At 35.6% G+C, this 23,023-nt stretch overlaps 2 protein-coding genes across 5 annotated transcripts in view; one reads left to right on the forward strand and one right to left on the reverse strand.

The window, feature by feature from the left end:
- Positions 1-23,023, forward strand: part of LOC307156619 (uncharacterized protein) — a 201,369-nt gene that overhangs the window by 126,043 nt on the left and 52,303 nt on the right. The gene's annotated exons all lie outside the window — the stretch shown is intronic.
- Positions 1-23,023, reverse strand: part of LOC307155930 (uncharacterized protein) — a 120,065-nt gene that overhangs the window by 15,020 nt on the left and 82,022 nt on the right. Inside the window, exon 1 of one of the 4 annotated variants that reach the window (XM_079866930.1) lies at positions 8,928-8,978. The exons of the other annotated variants lie outside the window; for them this stretch is intronic. The gene's annotated coding sequence lies outside the window, so the exon portion shown is untranslated. Of the gene's footprint in view, positions 1-8,927; positions 8,979-23,023 lie in introns of those variants that run through there. 4 annotated transcript variants of the gene reach the window in all.

Here is a 23,023-nt window from a genome sequence, read left to right on the forward strand (position 1 = left end):
GCTTTCGCGCGTTGCCTGGAGCTGAGCCAGAGTCGGACGCGTTCAGCGCTGTCATATATCACAACTAAGCAGTGTTTTCAACCTCATAATGTTTATTTTAGGTTTCAGATATTTAAATACACATAAGCACAAGTAAAACAATACATTTGGAGTTTGTAAAATACACACTGATGTCTGTGGAAGCAGCAATAACAATCTATTCAAATATAATTTGCCGACATGTGTTATTCATATCAGACAAACAGTGGAAGTAACGTGAACTATAAAGTTTACTCTATTCTTTCAGTAAGAAACTTTTTTCTTTCGGGAGAAACTGATGAATTCACGTGCTGTAAGATAAATCTGACTGACAGGACAACATTGCGGCGCCCATCTCATGTTATAGATCAAGATTATTTATAAAGGTTTTTAAATGACCAAACACACTCACTTACACGTATTTGAGAATCGGAATATCAGACAGGCTGATTGATGACATGGTAAGCAAGTTTGTGAATATTTTGAATAAATAAGGAAAGCGAAATAAAAGCGACACATCTGTCATACAGTATTATTGTGGCTGCGGTGTATCGCGTGACGCCGCGTCGCCATGGAAACATTAAAGGGAACGTTCGCCTTGAAAAAACTCACTCTGGGGGTGGGGAGGGGGTGTCAGTTAGAATATTTTAAACTTACGCGTGAAAGGGTTAAAGAAAAGGTCAAAAATAAATTTGTGTGTGCTGTAAAGTAGCCTAATTAGAAAAAAAATAATCGGAATCGGCAGGTCAAACTCAATGAAAAACCGGAATCGGCCTAGAAAATTGTAATCGGTGCATCTCTATGTCTACAAAAATTATTTTAGATATAGTATACAGTAAGTAATAAGTCTAGCTAGCTTGTCTAGCTAGCTTGCAAATACTGAGGATACCTACACGAGTCACCACTTCCTCTGGTGATACACTGCACACCAGCGTGCAAAGAATTACTTTGTATTATGGAGTCTGGAGATCCTTATCTGAATCTGAGTCTGAATTTTATTATTGATAGTGTTTGGATGCTTTCAATGGTTTGTTCGAATTCTGCATTAGCAAAACACACAAAAAAAAAAAAAATGATAAAATTATAAATCTTTACCCGGACAAGTGACTTTTGTGCATGGACAAGTAAAACATAAATTTAGTTAATGTCAAGCCATGGATAGATGACAAAAGCCTATTAAACTGCTCAATTGCAAGACAATACTGTCATTTCTCACACTATGACATGGATAAAACATCAATAATACATTTTACACCATCATGACTATAAGTTTGCATGTGCACTCGCAGCCTTTTGTTCTGTGCAAATGCAATGTTGTAATATTGTGTTTATTTTGTGTAGGCCTATTTATATCTGATTTATCTCATACAGGATGCATTTGGTTTAGAATTAATGTAGTAAAGTGTACGGTATTGCACGTACAGTGTACGGCAATGCACGACTAATAATGACTATTGGACTGTCATATTACATAACATTATAAAGAGAACAATATTGTAATAAAACATTTATTATTTGGATTATTTGGGTTTAGTTGCCGTGTCGCATTGCTCCAGAAATAGCACGTCCACAACATAAGTCATTCTGAATGGCACGTAACCAGTGATGGGAATAACGGCGTTATAAATAAACAGCGTTACTAACAGCATTATTTTTTTCAATAACAAGTAATCAAACTAATTACTGTTTCCTCCGTTACAACGCCGTTACGGTCACTAAAAATGCGGCATTACTATAATTGAGCTCACTGAAACAGTTTTCATCCGAGTAGGCTCTCTTCTCAGCCACATGAGCTGCAAAGTTTTTCTCTGGTGTGTGTGTGTGTGTTTATGAGGTGCCGGACTGGCTCGACAGTGCGTGAGAGAGACCGAATGTGAATTACACATTTCAGCATTAGAATAATCTCAGTAGCATATTGGTATCATATAGCCTACAATGTTTAAATTAGTTTATATAACATGAACTGCAAAATAACATGCAGGGAACGATGATAATATTTTAATAAAGGTGTCTTAGAATTTGAAATTGAATTTATCTTGGCATAGTTAAATAACAAGTGTTCAGTACATGGGCATGACATACAGTGAGTCTCAAACACCATTGTTTTCTCCTTCTTATTTAAATCTCGTTTTTTGAAAAACACCCCTGAAAAATAGGCGAATCTCCACATAACACCGACTGTGACGCAACATCTATCTATCTATCTATCATATCTATCTGATACCGCTACAGTTTAATTCAAAGTTGTTAGTTGCTCTGCCCATTTCACCACGGACTGTTTTTCTAACCTGGAACAATATCAAGCAGCCAGGCTTCTCTCTGCGTCTCATAATATTTTTTCCTCGAGAGACATCATGGCTTGCAAACGAGCGAAGCATGGCAGTTGCTCAGTGTTTGGATGTACAAATGAACACAAAAGTATTTTTTTAGTTCCTTCTTCCGAGCCTCTGAAGAACCAGTGGGTTATGTGAAAATCTGATGCGTAATTGTTCAAGTTCAGAAAGATAATCTTTCTCTCAAAGTTGTTCAATACTGTTTGCATCAGTAAATCAAGCCAGTGACTAAACGCTCAACTTCTCGTCGTTTCTCGCAGAAACTGCGTTGCAGTGATAAGATCTTCATTCACGTGATCAACAGGCTGTCATCTGCTCAATGCTCATCACTGCAACCTTTTATGTGATGGGAATAGATCTAAATACTTAAAAAAAACTTCTCACGATTCGTTAATCCCGATAGCTGTAATAGTAAAAACGTATTAAAGCTGTAATAGTAAAAGTTTTCCAGATAGATCTACATGTAATGCCAGATATTTCATATGCAAGCATGTCAGCCAATCACAGCAGTGGGCGTTTACACTGAAGTCTCACAGCAGCCAATCACAGCAGTGGGCGTTTACACTGAAGTCTCACAGCAGCCAATCACAGCAGAGGGCGTTTACACTGAAGTCTCACAGCAGCCAATCACAGCAGAGGGCGTTTACACTGAAGTCTCTCAGCAGACACACCCCTTCAAAACAGAGTGTTCAAATCAGGGGTTGAAATCAGGCTAGGAAATATGCCTTTTATTTCTAAATTATAACAACTTTAGATCTAAAAAAAACATACTAACATTATAAGGGCACCCCAGGAAACATTATAAAATAATAAAACAATCCATTCTAGGGCACCTTTAGTATAAGTTTATAGGTGTCTCTTACATTGTCCCACAGCAACATTAAAATAGTGTAGATAAGTGTACAATGTTTTATAATAATACAGTGTTCTATTTAGTGTCCATTTAATTCATTTAACATTTCATATTGGGGGTATCCAAGAAATTTCTTATATTTAAACGGGATGGGAACGACACGGGATTTGGGAAATCGACTGTCGAGGCCCATGCGTTGACTTTTTGTCGGATTGTCGGCCTTTCTTTTCTTTTCTTTTTTTAAAGGGCCCCCCCCCCCCTTTAAAAAAGAAAATTATTGAATTTTCAGGTGATATTCTTCTTTTTTTTTTTTTACGGCCCATAAAATTTGTACATCGGCGGTCCATTCGTTTTGTTTTGCTTAATTGGCGGCGCTGGGTTTGTGCCGGTTTAATGCATTGGTCAAATGCATTTTTTTTCTGACAGACCAGCCCATGAAACATGTAGATCAGCGGCCCATTGGTTCTTTTCTTGATTGACACTCGGCTGGCCCAATCACAACTTTAAACGAGTGAGCGAGCGTGCAGCAGTGTCAGTGTGCATCTGTCAAAATAGTCAGCAAGATGGAGAAGAAACGCAAGGAATGTGCAGAGAAATAGCGTGAAACAATAGAACCAGGCCCTTAAAGCACACTGTAAACAGTCAAAATATATGTTTTCTGACCTTCATCAGCTCCAGTGGCAGATGATGATAGTGAGGACGGAGGATCAGGAGAGAGATGAGAAAGTGTAGAGTCCGCGGTAAGCAGAACTACTTTCAAAACACTTAGGCCATGTCATGAGTTACAGATTATTTCCACATCTACATAGTTGACGATTACCGCAATCCACTAGAAATTTAATGAGGCGTTTGTAAACCATGTTTTCCGCCAAAATAAAAGCTTGATGCAGTTTGCGTCAAAATAAAAGATCATGTGCTTATCTCTTTCAAGTATAGAAATTGGTACAAAACTTATGAAAGTTTCCTTTATTTTTTATTGCATTTGTTTCACAAATATGGCTATTACTGTCATTGGTTTAATATTATAACTATTATTATGTAGTAGGTGTAATGTAGACACTGTAACTAAAAGGTTTGAATTTTTCTTTGTTTAATTTGCACACTGAATATGGGTTGGAGCTTTTAATTTTGAACTCTCAAAGTGCACCAGATTGATGAATTTAACATTAAAATGCACAAAATTTTCTCACAGAATTTTTTTTGTCCCAGTCCAGCCACGAGTCAGACCAATGTAGTCTGCAAATTATGCTAGACCGTCGTCGGTTTCTCTATGTTTATTTAACACTTTGCTCTATTTTATTACTCTTTATTAAGCATTTCTTACGCATTTATTAATTTTGCACCTTAACCCTCATGTGGTGTTCATGTCATTTTTGACTGGAGAAGATTTTCTTTTTCCTGAAAATACTAGTTAATGTTATCGCATTGAACTGAAACTTAGTGACTTTGTTCACGGAGACTATAACAACTTGTTCAAATATTTTTTTTTTTTTTACTTCTTTTGTGTTGTTTTTTTCACCTTGTTACACTTATGGTGTTCCCGGTCAAAAATGACAGGCCTACACAAAATAGCTTATAAATCCCTCGTTATGCTATATTATCCCCAAAAATTGGATTCAATCTTTTTATCAACTTGTTTCCTTTCAATTAGGACTGGTTTTGTATTCAATTTTCAAACAGTTTAATTGTAGGAGTCATTTATCCGAGCTTATGCACCTCAGTTTTTGAGTGAAAAAAAGCATTATTTGTTAATAATTTTGGCAATATTGAGAAAAATGCCTACTATCAAATAAATGAGGCCTATGAATAATCAGATTAGGGCTGCAACGATTCATCGAGTTACTCGATTTACTCGATTACAAAAATTCCTCGAGGCAAAAATTCTGCCTCGAAGCCTCGTTAAATTCCTGTGACGCGCACTATACGCGCAGGGATCTGATTTCACACGGACCGTTGTTCAGTGTTCAGGAAGCACAATAGCGCGTGATACATTTTGAATTTAGTTGGCGCGATGGCAGAGAGTAAAGATGTCCATAAACGGCAGAGAATGTCTAAAGTTTGGTATCGCTTCCTTTCAGCGTCGCTGAAACAAGGTAACGATTCTGTCCCCCGCATTTTTTTTAACCCAGCACCAATATTTCCGCCCGTGCCTAAGCCTATACATTGATGTTCGCTGATTTTAATCCCATACTGTATTTGTAGTGATGTAGTGATGCGGTTTGACTAGATATAATGTTTAGCTTTGATGTTTAAAAGAAGTAAATGTATTCACGTTCAACTGCAAGAGAGTATAATAGGGCTGCACGATTAACCTTTATCGCATCGATATTGAGGTTTTAACTCCCGCAATAACCTAACCTCAGGAGTCTGAGGTTTTTTCCCCGCCTCTGACATTTGAGTGACAAACCTATTAGCCAATCAAAATGGTCGAATCTCGCGTTCCTGGCTTGCTGGCCAATTAGAAATGGCAATGGAAAGTTACAAGGTTGTATGCATTGCACCGGCTTTCTGTCAGCAGCAAAGCAGCTAACACACAACGTGTACCTTGAATTGTGCCATTGTGAATTTTTGTCCCGCCAAAGCCTTATTTGATCGGTGAGTAATGTAGATGAACTGCTGCGCTTGTGAGTGACAGGGCGCATGTTTAACTGAAAGAACGAGCAGAGAGAGAGAGAGAGAGAGAGAGCCGGTCGCGCGCACGCATTCTCTCTCTCTCTCTCTTCGGAGCCAGGCGAAAGTGCAAACAAGACTTCACCGTCTCCAAACTAAGCGCTGTCTTGCTCTCTCTCCCTCGCACATATTAATCAAAATAAATCGACACGGTGGTAAAAGGTCGGAAGACCAAAGTTTCATGTGGATCATTCGGACATTTTTTTTTCCTGAATTACCGCTGGGTGTGAATTGTGCTAAATAAATTGAACTGAAAAGCGTTCCGGACATTTAACGGACAAAAAAAAAAAAAACTCTTTAATTAAACGAAAAAAAATATCCAGTGATGAAATGTTTTCTGTGTTGACAGAAATCTTGGATGTCCATGTCCTAACTGCTGGGATAATCACACAACGCGCATGACACGTCCAATTCGCGAACTAATGACTCCTTTGAACCGATTCATTTTAATGAATGGTTAAAACAACTGATCTTTCCAACAGTGAACTCAGGAGACGTCTGAATAGGTGTATAACTAATCAGTAACACTTTACAATAAGGTTATATTTATTACATAAATTACATAAAAAGTACAGTTTGCTTACTCAAGCTTTAAAATAAATAAAACCAAAAAAATCGAAAATCGCACCGCAATCGCAATATTTGTCAGAAAAACCGCAATTAGGTTTTTTCTCAAAATCGTGCAGCCCTAGAGTATAAGAATCCCTTCACACACCCTCGTCTCTCTCACGCGCCAGTCAGACCAATTGCCACGCAACAATAATTTAAGCATGCATTCATTGTATACACCGGGACGTGATGGAGCAACAAATATTGCATTGCAGTCTTTGCGAGACCTTGTTTGTCACGTCTGCCAAATAGTTAGAGACAACAACAAAAAAATGAAACTCCCCACCAGCCTGCTTCTCCAAATCCACTCGTACTTTTGGGGAAGACATAATCGGCTACCAAAGTAATTGAGCATAGAACATTTTCAATTAACAAAAAATATAATACTACAAAACGTGCTAATATACTTCAACTAGCCTAAGTGAGAAACAAAATGCTGTTCTTTTTCTATTTAACAAAATGCATATTTGCAATAAAACATTCCCTTTTTCAAAGCTACACTTATTTTTTTATAAATTGTATACATTGTGTACCTGTTTGGCTTGATATTTTATATTCATTTAATTTATTTTTGTTCTCCGGTGGGTAATTTGCAGAAGGTGCAATCCTTTTTTGTAATGTTGTATTAAGAAGACAAAACTAAGGCCAAATGGCCTTTACTATTTAAGTTTGTACTCATAGTTTTACATGTTATACATGTTTTACAGTATAAAGTGTATTGTTATATAATTGTTGGCACTGGCACTTATAAACACTAAATGGGTAAAAAGTACAATAAATAGGCTTAGTTTTGGAGCCAAATGTTGGAGTTGGAATAAATACCTTTTTTTTTTTTTTTTTTTGAGAAATAAAAGCCAAATGCTTGATTATTTTACAGCCACATCATTTTCGTTATGCATTATTTGTTTTGGTTGTTTAAAAACACACTAATTTTTTTATCCGATTACTCGATTAATCGATCGATAAAGTGCTAGATTAATCGATTACAAAAAGAATCGATAGCTGCAGCCCTAAATCAGATGCAAATATAAATATAAAACCAGTCCTAATTGAAAGAGAACAAGTGGACAAAAAGATTGAATCCAAGATTGGGTGAAAATATGGTATAATGCGTGATTTATAAGCTATTTTTTATAGGCCGGTCATTTTTGACCGGGAACACCACAAGTGTGACTATGTGCCATATTTTTTACAAAACAAAAGTTTCAAAACAAAATTCCTGGTGAAATATTAGAGTAGACTAGTGTGATCAACAGTAGCCATTTTTTTCATTTTTTTTTCATATTTCCAAATTTACTCATAAATTATTTGTTTTTTACTAAAAAAATGAGATGCCTACTCTCAGATAAATGAGGCCCATGATTAATCAGATGCAAACAGAAATATAAAACCAGTCCTAATTGAAAGAGAACAAGTTGACAAAAAGATTGAATCCAAGATTGGGTGAAAATATGGTATAATGAGTGATTTATAAGCTTTTTTTTATGGGCCTGTCATTTTTGACCGGGAACACCACAGGTGTTATAGGGTTTTGAACACCACATGAGGGTTAATGTTAAGAGATAGCCTAATTGTTAAGTGTTCATTGTGATTTTAGACTTATGTTTACATTATTATAATTATTTGAGTGTTTTCCATGGTTGTGTTGACATTTCTGCCTTTATAACTGAGGGGATTATAATCAGAGGAGGGTTAAGTTTAAAATAAAATAAAAATGTTTAAATGTAATATATTTCTCTCCTGGTCCTTATCAATATCGATATGAAACACTTAGGCTACTCGTATTGTGATACAGTTTTCAACCATATCGCCCTACTACAGATAAATAACTACAGGTACAGCAGCATAATATGTCCAAATTAATCTAAAATCTTATCTAATCTAATCTAAAATATAGTTTAATGATTCATTAATCACTATAAGTTAGATCATTAATAACATTTTATATGCGCAGAAACTGAAAATTATCATAACACTTTTGAAAATAAAGAGCATCACAGAGCACTATTGTTCCAAGAGTAAAACGCTATTCATAATTTTAAGTAGCAGCTAGGCTATTGATTTAATGTCTCACGTGGCTCATTATAGGCTGTATGTAAGAGTAAAATAAAGTAAAGTATTTAGCAGATCTGTTCCAGTATGACACTTGAGATCGATATAATCCATTCATTCCCTTCATAGATCTCAAACTTTAACGTTTGACTTGACGAGACAATCACACAAACGAACTCAACATCGCTCAGGTCTGAATGAACTCAACATATTCTCCTCATGCTCGCTGCTGCTGCACTAAATGTTTATTTCAGAAGGAAGACGCCAGAAAAGACGCACAAGTATCGCTGTGATCGATGAAAACAATACAGAGCCTGTCGCTTAATCAAACTGTATAAAGTGTGTGTGGTAGTTTTGTAAATATGAGAAATACCGTGAACTGCTCTCCTCACCTCAGAAGACTCGACGCTAATGGTGCGTTGCGTTCACACAAAACTCTCAATGAGGGAGGAGACGGCGCGAGCGAGCGGTGACGTCATCGGCCTCCAACGCACGCGCGAACGGGACACCCCCGCAGCCAATCAGGGCCACGCAGATTCAGCTTTACTAGAAGCCTTCCATTAGTATTATTATTTTAGAACTGAGGTGATTCCAGTTACTAAAGGTGAAAGGAACTTTTTCAAGTGAAGCCCAAAATAGGCAGAATAGGCAGAGGAGGATATATGCATTATATAGATTAATATTCACAAATAAATGTAAAGAGATTCACAAAAAAATATCAAATTCACAAATAAATTGATTAAGATCCACAAATAAATGTAAGGAAATTCACAAAAAAATATCAAATTCACAAATAAATTAAATTAGATTTGCAAATAAAAAAATTACAATTGTTTTATTATTTTACAAACACAACTCTGCCTGGCATTTATTTGTGAACCGGTTTCTGTGCATTTGTAAATCGCTGCATGTATCTGTGAATCTCTTCTTGTGCATTAGCGAATCCCCTCACACATTTGTGGATTTTGAAACACTTCTAGCGTCGTCGTGCAGAGAAATCCACAAAGTGGACTCCACCCACCGTTTACTCAATCCAATCAGATAACGGCCACAAATCACGTTTGGCTTTACACTCGGGGCGATCTTGCTCTGAAATAACTTTGCTCATTCATCATCCATCTGCACTGGCTCAAATAGGAAGTGTAGGCTACGCATAAGGCCCATACAATTGCTACAGCAAAGGATGTTTAAAATTTGGATTTTGTTAGAATTAGACCATTAGACCATTAGCAAAATACCTTATGTAATGTTAAAGTAATGTATTTGTAATGTATTCTAAATACATTATGTAGATCATTCTAGTGAATGAAGTGCTCAGTCTCGTTTTGCACTGCTGAGGGAAGCAGAAGTGCACTAAGAGGAGTCCAAAAGGCAATTAATGTGCATTGTGTTCTACAGGAGCCAATAAATTGTGAAAAAGAAGTCATCTTGTGAGTCGTCCTTCATATACCCTAACCGAGGCCGTTACACAAATTTTTCAAAAATAGATTAATCGATACAAAAATAGTCGTTAGTGGCAGCCCTAGAAAAAAATATTATGGAGTGGAAATGGCTTATAAGTCAATAAGCGGTCCTCTGCTGCCATCTACTGTTAATAGTACATTTTTAAATATGTTGGTTTGCCAATTATAAGAAGCGTTTAGTTTTACAAATGCGGACAATTTTTGAAGCATGAACAAATCATGGTTTTATCATTTTTGCACCTCCCTTTCTTCATGTGTTCAATACTTTTTCCCTGTGTCATTTCACATTATTACACATAACTTAATTTCTGAGCTTATTTTTTTTGGTTTCTTTGTATGTACTGATTCCTTGGGTTGTTATCAACATCTGGTGAAAATTTCATGTCAATAACACCTTTGGAAATATATTTACTGAGAAAAATGGTGACGTGTTCTATACTTATTTCCTTCGCTGTATATTGAACTACACGTAGCTAAAAGTCAAAATAACAATTATTCATGCAACCCCCAGAGAACTGTGGACATGTACAAATGTATCTGAATGCATTTTTAGGAAATGTTCTGTGTTACATATTTTTCCCGGTGCGTGGATATAGCTCATCGTCTGGGTCCGGCAAGGGATGACGGAAAAGCAAGAGCTATCATTGTCATGTTCTCCCTCCGCCGTCTGCGAGACACCATTTGGCTTGCAGCAAGAAGATGCAAATATCTGGATGACAACGGCCTGTGCCTCACAGAACCCCTATCTCCAGAAGACAGAGCTGCAAGGGAGAAACTCTGGCCTCTAGTTAAAGCTGCGAGGGATGCGGGCAAGAAGGCTTCCTTTCGTTCCTCGTTCGCGTTAATTGATGGGAAGAAGCACTTCTTTTCGGATGTAAAGTAGTGTTGTTGATTTTTAGGAATAAACCTTTGATAAAAAATAAATGAAAATAGTAATAATAATGCAATGCATTAGTTATAATTTTACATAATGCTGATTTACCCTTTTATTATATATATATATATATATATATATATATATATATATATATATTTTTTTTTTTTATTTTTTTTAGTAGCTAGTCATTACTTGTTGCTTCAAGTATATTTGTTTAAAATATATATATTTTTTCTCATTTTATTATTATTTTTTTTATTTATTTTTTTACAACCAAATTAACCCAGATTGAGATGTTTAGAATTTTGATAATTGTGTATTCTATTTCTTTGTTTGTCAAACGGGTATATACACAATATTTATGGGTTTAATTCTCATGCCTCTAATAAGGTTCATTTTTTCTCAAATTTCTTCTAAAATAAAATAATTACTTATTGAATATAAAGGTTCTTGTGTTATTTTAGGTGGTGACTTTAATGAGTGCATGGATGGTGCTTTAGATAGATATCCACCTAGGTCTAGCAAAATTGCTCTAAGAAATGACTTACTTCTTTCTATATGTTCTGATTTCTCTTTGACTGATGCGTGGTGATTTTATAACCCAGATTCGCAGGATTATACTTGGTCCAACAGAAGTTTATCTTTGAACTGCTACTGGAAGTTTAATAATAGCTTATTAAAGGATGGCAAATTCAATAAATGTATTGTTAATCTGGTAAAAGAATTATTCTCTGATGTACATAATAATTACAAAGAAAAATGGGAATATTTCAAATACAAGATTAGACTAATTGCTATAACAAGAAGCAATGCATTGAAAGCCAATAGACATCAGTTAGAATCTAATCTGATTTGCAGGTTAAATGATTTATTATTGAAAAAGACCATCTCTGAAGAAGAAAAACTGGAGTTGAATAGTATTAATTTGCAAAATAATAAACTTTATTTAGAATTAGCTAAGGGGGCTTTTATAAGATCTAGAGCCAAGTGGTTAGAAGAAGGTGAAAAAAAATTCTAGCTATTTCTTTGCACTTGAAAAAAGAAATGGAAAGAAAAAAGCTCTTATGGCCCTTAATATTGAAGGATCAATTTGTAAAGATCCTATTCAAATTTCTAAATTTGTTACAAAATTTTATAGTGACCTTTATTCTTCTAATTTCAATATTAATAGCTGTGATAAATTTATTGAAAAAATACATGATTATTCCATTAATGACTGTGATAAATCACATTATGAATTGGATATAAATTGCGAGGAAGTGTGGAAAGCACTTAATTCGATGAAAAAAGGAAAATCTCCGGGCATTGATGGCCTTACCATAGAATTTTATATTCATTTTTGGGATATTATTAAATGCCCTTTACTCAGTGTGTACAAAGAATGCATCGCTCAGAGAGAGATGACCGTAACCATGAAACAAGGGATTATTTCCCTCACACCTAAACCCAACAAAGATTCTCTTTCTATTGACAATTGGCGCCCTATTACACTTCTTACTGTAGATTATAAAATTCTGGCCTTGGTTTTTGCCAACAGATTAAAATTGAATCTTAGCTCTATTATTTCTTAAACACAATCTGGTTTTTTAAAAGGCCGTCATATTTCCAACAATATAAGATTGGTCCTGGATTTGTTAGATTATGCAGATTCCATGCAATCTCAAGGTCTTATTCTTTTTCTTGATTTTTACAAAGCCTTTGATACAATTGAACATCATTTTCTTCTAAAAGCACTTAAGTTGTTTGGCTTTGGGGATTCTTTTATTTCTACAATTTCTATGTTTTATAAAGGTGTTAACAGTTCTGTTATTATTCATTTTGACACTTCTCATAGATTTGATGTACATCGTGGTGTTAGGCACGGTTGCCCTATTTCTCCTTTTTTATTTTTATTAGTTACTGAGTTGCTATCTGTGAGCATTGTTCAAAATCAAGAATTGAAAGGAATATCTATTTTTGGGAGGGAAATAAAAATTTCACAGTTGGCAGACGACACCACGCTGTTCTTAAAAGATGGAAAATATGTGTCAAAGGCTTTAGATTTAATTAACCAATTTTCTTGTGCTTCTGGTTTAAAATTAAATATCTCAAAATGTGAGATCATGCCTCTCCATGATTTGAATTATGATTCGATTGAAAATATACCTATTAAGTCCAAAATAAAATATCTAGGAATTTATATTACTAAAAATCTTTTGTCAAGACAACATCTAAACTTTTCATCTAGGATCATTAAATCTAAAATTATTCTTAATATTTGGCTACAACGGGACCTGTCATTATATGGCAGAGTCCTCCTGTCAAAGGCAGAAGGTCTTTCTCTTTTTGTTTATCCATCCTTATCTTTATTTGTGGAGAAAAAAATTGCTAAAGAAGTTAATACAATTTTTTTAGATTTCATTTGGAAAAAGAAACCTCATAAACTAAAAAAAGAAGTGCTCTCTAACGATAGAGCAGATGGAGGCATTGAGTTTTTAGATTTTTCTGATATGATAAATATCTTTAAGATAAATTGGCTTAAGAGATGTCTTGCCAATCCAAAATCCATTTGGTATTTTATCCCCAACCAAATATTTAATCAAATCGGTAGTCTCTCCTTTATTCTAAAATGTAATTATTTACCGTCTAAGCTACCTATCGCCTTGTCCAGATTTCATCAACAATGTCTCCTTGCTTGGAAGCTGTGTTATGTTCACTGTTTTTCACCTCACAAAACATTATTATGGAATAACAGTGATATCACTGTCAGAAATAAATCTTTATTTTTTCCCAGGTGGTTCCAAAATGATATTAACTGTATCCTCTCCTTATTTGATGATTCGGGTAACCTTTTTACTTATGAGAATTTTATGACTTACCACAATTTCCCAATTCATCCAAAAGAGTTTAATACAGTGGTCAAAGCAATCTCGCCTGGGTTAATTCATCTGGTTAAAAGCCACTCCATATATAATCCAAGAAGAACAGTCACAATACAGTCTACTTTACTCTTAGATGGAATTGATTTTTTGGACAAGAAATGTACAAATAGACATATACGCCAAATCTTTCAATTTATGAAAAAGATTTTTCCAAGAGGAAAATTCTATTGGAGACCTTTGGTAGAAGATATAAATTGGAAAAGGGCCTGGCTTTTACCTGGTAAATACTGTTTGTCCAATAAGGCTAAGGAAATACATTTTAAAATTTTACATAAAATATATCCTGTCAACTCTAATATTTCTAAATATTTGGATATTGACAGCTCATGTACTTTTTGTAAACAAGCAGAGGAGACATTTGAACATTTGTTTTATGATTGCCCGATATCCCAAAAATTTTGGTCTGACCTAGGTTCTTACATAGGCCTATCTGCTAGTGTGACTCTTTCTTTCAGTTTAAAAGACATTATTTTTTATTATAATGACGATAAAAATAAACCCCTAGAGTACGCTGTCAATTTCCTTATTCTTTACGGTAAATTCTTCATTCATAAACAAAAATTTGCAAATAACATTCTGTCCTATCCTTATTTTGACTCTGAATTAAGCTCACTTCTTCATTCTCTTCGTTATATAAATAATAAAAAATCCCTACGATTTATACAATACTATGATGAAATATTTAAAGTAAATACAATCACTTAAATGCTTTCCTTGTATATGTATAATTCCTTGTTATTTCCCTCTGCCATGTCATCCTTTTTTTTTTTGTATGTATATGTAGGCTATATGTAATTCCTTGATAATGTTTTTTGTTCTTGTGTATGTATATGTAATCCCTTGATGATGTTATTTTGTTCTTGAGCAATAAAATAAAAAAAATAAAAAACTCATAGGGTAGACTGAGTCAGGGCCGGAGTGGGGCCACTTTTCAGCCCGGGAGTTTCAGGCCCAAGACCGGCCCACTTTTTCCATGGTGGAATTCCAAATTAGCACTTTTTTAAAATTGGATAAATGAAGCAACAGTTCAGCTCGTACTATTGTGTAGTTAGTATTAATACCATGGGTTAACAAATAATGTAAAGGTTAAATAATAATTCACTTAGACTTTATAAGAAGCATAAGAAGCAATTGCAACTTTTTCACACAATTCTGACGTTATATTTCGCAATTCTGACTTTATATTTCGCAATTCTGACTTTATATTTCGCAATTCTGACTTTATAACACGCAATTGCTACTTTATATCACACAATTCTGACTTTATATCTTGCAGTTCTGACTTTATAAGCAATTGCGACTTTATTTCACACAATTCTGACTTTATAATTTGCAATTCTGACTTTATAACACGTTTTATGACTTTATATCACACAATTCTGACTCTATATCTGGCAGTTCTGACTTTATAAGCAATTGCGACTTTATTTCACACAATTCTGACGTTATATTTCGCAATTCTGACGTTATATTTCGCAATTCTGACTTTATATTTCGCAATTCTGACTTTATAACACGCAATTGCTACTTTATATCACACAATTCTGACTTTATATCTTGCAGTTCTGACTTTATAAGCAATTGTGACTTTATTTCACACAATTCTGACTTTATAATTTGCAATTCTGACTTTATAACACGTTTTATGACTTTATATCACACAATTCTGACTCTATATCTGGCAGTTCTGACTTTATAAGCAATTGCGACTTTATTTCACACAATTCTGACTTTATAATTAGCAATTCTGACTTTATAACACGTTTTATGATTTTATATCACACAATTCTGACTCTATATCTGGCAGTTCTGACTTTATAAGCAATTGCGACTTTATATCACACAATTCTGACTTTATATTTCGCAATTGTGACTTTATAACACGTTTTATGACTTTATATCACACAATTCTGACTCTATATCTTGCAGTTCTGACTTTATAAGCAATTGCGACTTTATTTCACACAATTCTGACGTTATATTTCGCAATTCTGACGTTATATTTCGCAATTCTGACTTTATATTTCGCAATTCTGACTTTATAACACGCAATTGCTACTTTATATCACACAATTCTGACTTTATATCTTGCAGTTCTGACTTTATAAGCAATTGTGACTTTATTTCACACAATTCTGACTTTATAATTTGCAATTCTGACTTTATAACACGTTTTATGACTTTATATCACACAATTCTGACTCTATATCTGGCAGTTCTGACTTTATAAGCAATTGCGACTTTATTTCACACAATTCTGACTTTATAATTAGCAATTCTGACTTTATAACACGTTTTATGATTTTATATCACACAATTCTGACTCTATATCTGGCAGTTCTGACTTTATAAGCAATTGCGACTTTATATCACACAATTCTGACTTTATATTTCGCAATTGTGACTTTATAACACGTTTTATGACTTTATATCACACAATTCTGACTCTATATCTTGCAGTTCTGACTTTATAAGCAATTGCGACTTTATTTCAGGCAGTTCTGATTTTATATCTTGCAATTCTGACTTTATAAGAAGCAATTGCGACTTTATATCACGCAATTCTGACTCTATATCTCACAATTCTTTATAACACGCAATTGCAACTTTATTTCAGGCAATTCTGACTCTATATCTCACAATTCTTTATAACACGCAATTGCAACTTTATTTCAGGCACTTCTGACTTTATATCTCACAATTCTGACTTTTTAACACGCAATTGCGACTTTATTTCAGGCAATTCTGACTTTATATCTCGCAATTCTGAGAAAAAAAGTCAGAATTGCGAGATGTAAACTCGAGATAAAATGTCGCAATTATCTTTTAAAATGTTTTATTCTGTGGCGGAAACAAAGCTTCCATAGCCTACCTCCTGGCCTCTTCCTCCCATCCATCCTCCCTGACGCGTACCGTTACGGCCGGCCCAGCTATCAGTAGGCGCCGGCGGAGCCGCGGTAGCCTCCCTGAGAAAACGTTTTGAAAAGACGGGCTATGGACCCAACCATTTCTATAGGAGGGGAGGGGAGAACTCCCTCACACATGGTACAACCCATGCTGAATTGCGCGCTGTGGTGGCAGAATGCGGAACGTGTGTATCCTAATGTAACTAATGTGACATTGAAATATATATAAAAAAAAAATAAAAAAAATAAAAAAAAATTTCCTCGACCAGCCCAAAAGTGAAGCGGCCCACCGGGAATACTCCCGATTCTCCCGATTACCCACTCCGGGCCTGGACTGAGTACAGTTGAGACACTTTTTGCGTTTTGATTTTTCACACAAAAATAGATACTGAAAAGAAGTGAATTTCCACATGACATTTCATTAGCTTGTAGACTAAGATACTATCAATCAATAATACCCACAAGTAGTTTATATTTTCCTCAATTAGCTCATAAAAATAAGGTGCTTTTTGTCTCAACCTTGTCTCAACTGTACCCATATGTGGTACAGTTGAGACAGTGCATGGTACAGTTGAGACACCCATTTCTAATGATGTAAAGCTAACTAACCATTCATTGTAAATATAAAAAATAAAGACAAATAAAGAAAATAACAATTGGGCAACATTTTTGTTTATTCAACAATTTATATTCATTAATTTTATTTAAATTAGCACTGGTTAAAATTTAAAAAGCAGGAACAAGATATGAAACAATATTTATTAATAATACACAGTTTAAATATCACAAATATCAAATTTTATTTTCATTTGCGTCCTATGCTGGCTAATTACGACGTTTAACCTGATATCATAACACTGCACAATTAAACAGTGTTTCCTAATAGAGCTCTATCGGGGGTACAGTTGGTACACGTGTGTCTCAACTATCCCCCGCTGGCCACCTCGCACATTTCTCTAGATTTTGCAATTACCTTGCATGACACAATACCATGACATATGCCAGTTTTTAGGGCACAGAATAACGTTTGTGGTGATACCAGTTACGTTTAACAGTCATATAGGGATAATAAGAAGTGAACGTCCTACTTTAGAAAAAAAAACTTTTCCCGATATCTTCGGATCGGAGATGCGTCCATTGTTCAAATTTCCCATGATCAAAGAGGACACTAATACGCACGTGCACAGCAAAAATCACAACTTGTGCTTGCTGCGAACGCAAGTTATTTAAGGTGTCTCAATGTCTCAACTGTACCCAGTCTATTTGTAGTTCTAACCGAATCCTCGGCCAACGCGCGATGGGTTGTGGGCAACCTCTGCTTTCCTCTGTTGTTTGATTTCATGGAAACAGACACCAGTGATTTTGCCAAGAGATCCCTTATTTATTTAATTATATAAAACATAGGGAGAAGAGGCAATGGACCAACAACGTCCTCATTCTAGTTTCTCATCATCTTCTCTGCCTTTCGGACAAAGGGCTCAGTTCTTATATGGTGACCAGGAAAAAAACTACATCACTATAGCAACACATACATTCAGCAGAGGAACATATGGTTTCCATTAATGTTGGAATGTATACCCTCTTATGCTATGCTTGTATAAACACTGAATATACCATCTCATATACCATATACCTCTCAGGTGGAGGTAATATACCATATATATCTCTCCAGCACACACTCAAAGTCCCCCAAAGTCTCTCTTCCCCCACATCTTCACAAAATACATTGAGTACAAATGATTATGAATGTATATAAAAAGTATAAAAGAGATACATGGGGGTGGTGTGGCGCAATGGATAAGACACATGCCTTTGGTGTGAAAGACCTGGGTTCAAATCCACTGTGAGACACCAATGTGTCCCTGAGCAAGACACTTAACCCCTAGTTGCTCCAGAGGCGTGCGACCTCTGACATATATAGCAATTGTAAGTCGCTTTGGATAAAAGCATCAGCTGTGAGTAGGAGGTGTCCATGAGCTGGAGCAGGAGAAACTTTTGCTAAGTATTCTGATTAATTATTTTGTCATTTTGCCTCCACGTCCCCCCGATTGCCCGCAAGCTTCTCCTCCTGTCCATACGGTAATCTCTCTACTGTGCGGCAGAGAGTCGCGTGGGTATGACGCAATGGTTAGCCTACTTTTTCAAAAATTGCTTCTACGGGGCCATAACATAAGATACAAGGTAATAAAGTTTTCTTTTTTTTTTTCATTTCTCTTTTTATTCCTTTCATGAAAATGCATTATTTGTCCAAGGCACATACAATTCATTTGAAATTTTTTTTTTTTCCTTTACATTTCCATGATCAGAAAGGAGCAGATGGAAGAATAATATTATACATTATTAATATTATTTATACATTTTTGTGTTTCTTTAGAAATAAATAAAGGACAAATGGAGTCTTTAAACGCCTCAGATGTAAAGTTATTCACTGTCAAAGTGACGCCAAAATGAAAGGGAGTCAATGGGATGCTAACAGCAGGTGGGGGTCCGCTAGCCAATGGCGGCGCCCGGGGAAGCATCAAAATAAAATGAAACCCTGCCCCCCCGATCGATCTGCACTCCGGACTCTGACCGGAAATAGTAGACCATCCGGGTATCTTTTGGAACCAGCATACTAGCAGTCCACCACGTAATTTTTTGATTCCTTATCTCACATAAAACAAATTAATAATGAAGATTGTCGTCTGTGTGATGCACCCATTAGTCTTTCAGAAATTCTTGATTCTATAAATCATTTAAAAAGTAACAAATCCCCAGGTACTGATGGGCTTTCTGCAGAGCTTTATAAAGCATTTAGTCAAAAATTAGCACCTTTTTTTAACATAAAATGTTTTTAGAGAGTATTGAGAAAACAAAGCTTGAATACCGATTATAAAATGATTGCCTTAGTTTTAGCAAAGAGGCTGACACTTATTCTTAATAATATAATAGATGAGTGCCAATCAGGTTTTATGCATCAGAGACATAGTTCTAATAATATACGCCTGATTATTCAGATCTTATCCTCTTTCTTGACTATTATAAAGCATTTGATTGCTTAGAACATGAATTTATGTTACATTTTTTGCAAATGTATTAAAATGCTTTACTGTAATGGTAATAGCTCTATCCAACTTGTTTTGGGGAGTCACGAGGCTCCACCTGAGAGTGTAATGTCATTCACTTCACCCACACCTCAAACTAGACGACAACGCAGAAAGGGTCACAATAAAAAAACCTGTGTCTAATAATGATGCAGATACGCTTTCTGGTTTACTACAGCATATGACTGTCTGTTCAGAATAAAGAGCTTTCTATCCATTACTGCTACTCTTAAGTCACATGAGAGAGCAGTGACAAGATTCTTTGTTCATGCATACAGGGGAGCTATTGTATCTTCGGAGGAAGGACCGCTGACTGGACAGTCAATCGGGTATCGGAGTAATGTTCGACGCAAACTGAAATCAGCAGTTGTACATGTGATTTGCCTTACAGTAAATATGATGAAGACATCCAAATTCGGGATATAAAAGATGAGAAAGAAATAGGACTCATGGCTCTTCCTTCCATCTCCAGCCCGGAACTCCTGCAATTCGGGTGGAAGAAGCCGTTATGCCTGGCTAATATTTCTCTGTTAGTTCAGTACTCTATTATTAATCTGTAACAAGTATTCTTTTCATTTTGATTATTTTAATAAATATTATTAAACATTTATTATAATCATTGGACTGGAACTTGGATTTTTGAGTACGTGTCCCTTTCTTCAAACTGGATCAGGAAGACCCACAACTGAAGAAAGGCTGATTTGATGGTGAGAATCCTTTTTCTGACAAGAGAATATATTCACTGTGATATTTGATTGATTAGACAAGCCTAGCCAAAGAGGCAGCTTATAACAAAGTGTAGTTGTAGAGCGAACACGGTTCAGGGGTACCTGAAAAGGTAGACTTATATTACAATAAGGACATCTATTATCTTTATAATATATTATCTTTGTAATCAAGTATTGTAATTATGGTTTATTATCTTTATAATAGAATACGAATTTGTAAAGACTGATCGCCTAACCCTTTATGGCACAACTATGGGACAGGCTCCATAGGTACCGCGGGATTATTTATATGTTCTAAATAGGATGTAAAATAATTTGGAACGGTATTGTGAAAAATCCATTACAGACTAAATAATGGCACTTCTCCTAGATTTTCTTTAAAGCTTGGTGTAAGACAAGGTTGCCCCATTTCCCCATATCTTTTTCTAATAGCTACACAATTTTTAAATGTACATATTAAAGAGAGCCCTGTGAAGGGAATTTCTATTGCTGGTACGGAATTGTTTATTAGCCAAATAGCAGATGATACAGCATTGTTTCTAAGAGATGTCTCTCAGATCCCAATTGCTTTAACCTCTCTTCAGTCCTTCTCTAATGCATCTGGCCTTTTGCTTAATATTAATAAATGCGAATTACTCCCGATACAAAAATGTGCTGCAACCTCTATCTCAAACATTCCCATCAAAGAATGTGTCACCTATTTAGGAATACAAATAATAAAAGATACTAAACTGAGATGTCAGATTCCTCTATTTCTGAATTGTTGTTATGATATGATTAACTGATGATTTTATGATTTAGGCGGGCTTACAAAAGCAAAAGCACAAATTAATACAATACAATAGCCTACCAATGAAATAAACAGTGCTCTTCGAGGCAGCAGGTCTCATAGTTTTCAGGTATCGCAATTTAATAAAGTAGCCTAGGCTAATATATGTGTGTGTGTGTGTGTGTTCTGCCGTCGCATCATCCAGGTGGAGCTGCACATTGAGGAGATTCCCCCTTCCATGTAAAGCGCTTTGAGTACCCAGAAAAGTGCTATATAAATGTAACAAATTAGTATTATTAAAGTTTAAGAGCAGTGAGTATTTTTTTTTCTTTGTCCTTTGTGTTTGGTTAAAGGGGGGTTACAATGGTGTTTCATGTATTCAGAGTTGTTTACAGTGTTAAAGAGATGGATTCTCATGCTAAACATGGGCAAAGTTTTAAAAAAAATATTTTGGACGAATAACGGAGAATTTCTGTGCCGAAAATCTTTCTTCCGGGTTGGTACAAGTTTCGGCTGGTTTTTATCGATCGTGGATCTAATGACGTAGACGAGAGTGCAACTCCTTATATGAGCATTTCTCTCGGAAAAGCGCGCCCGCGCACACGTCGACCAGAGGAGAGCGAGACCGCGCACATCAACGCGCTTCAACAGGAAATCATCGGCAGCGCTACATAGGATTTGTTCAAGAATGTCTCCAAAAAAGTGTGTTTTTGGATGTGAGGGAAAGCTTACCGTGTTCAGCTTTCCAAAGAACCCAGTGTTACAGGAACAGTGGATGCAGTTTGTTTTTCCGGGGCAGCAACGGAGTGTAGGAAGTGCGGTTGTGTGTTCTGGTCGTTTCAGTGACGAATGTTTTATTAACAAGGCTCAGGTCGACGCTGGATTTGCAAATCGTTTGCTATTAAAACGTGGAGCGGTCCCAGTGATAAAAGACCCCATTCATGTAAGTACAACTGGATCAGATTTCTGTCTTTTGCTGGAAATCAAGCACTACCGCTTGACTCTAGCTCCGCCTCCAGGACTTCGGCTTTTTCCGGAGAGAATCGGAAAGCTGTATTTTTCTTTTATAAATATAATAAAACTAAACACTTTTTGGAGATATTAAGGATGCACTACTACTCTATAGGTACTCAAGATTAACATGAGATTAGGTGAAACTGTGCATGTTATGTACCCTTTAAGTGTTACTTAGTCAGTTTAATGTTTCATTCACACCATGAGGCTTCATGAAGTCAGAACAATTACTATGAACTCTAAAAAACACAATTTCTACAAAATAAACTGAAATGATTACTGTCTCCATGTTAGAATTGATTCCATGTGCCTCATTCCAGCCTCATTAGCGTTTGAATGAACAATGACCCGGCCAGCGCTGAGGGAGGAAAATGTATCTCGAGTTTATTACCATTGTTTATGAACATTTAAAAGTTAATGGCTAAACGTATCTTTACAAAAGTTCATAATGCTGCTGCAGAAGCAATATAATGTAGACAACATTGAATAAATACATGTTCGTCAGGTTAGATACTGATATAATTAATCACTCAAACTCCTTTATAAACATCTCTACATAACCGCCAGACTCGCGCGTCCTCCATGTCTGTAGTTTTTTAGCACTTTTCACTCGTGTTTGTAGTTCTAACCGAATTCTGACCGGAAATAGTAGACCATACGGGTATATTTGAAACCAACAACATACTACGATCTGGGATGTACTGATTCTATTTTCTAAGACTATTTA

This window comes from Squalius cephalus (genome assembly GCF_949319135.1).
Source record: "Squalius cephalus genome assembly, chromosome: 1".
NCBI lineage: Eukaryota > Metazoa > Chordata > Actinopteri > Cypriniformes > Leuciscidae > Squalius > Squalius cephalus.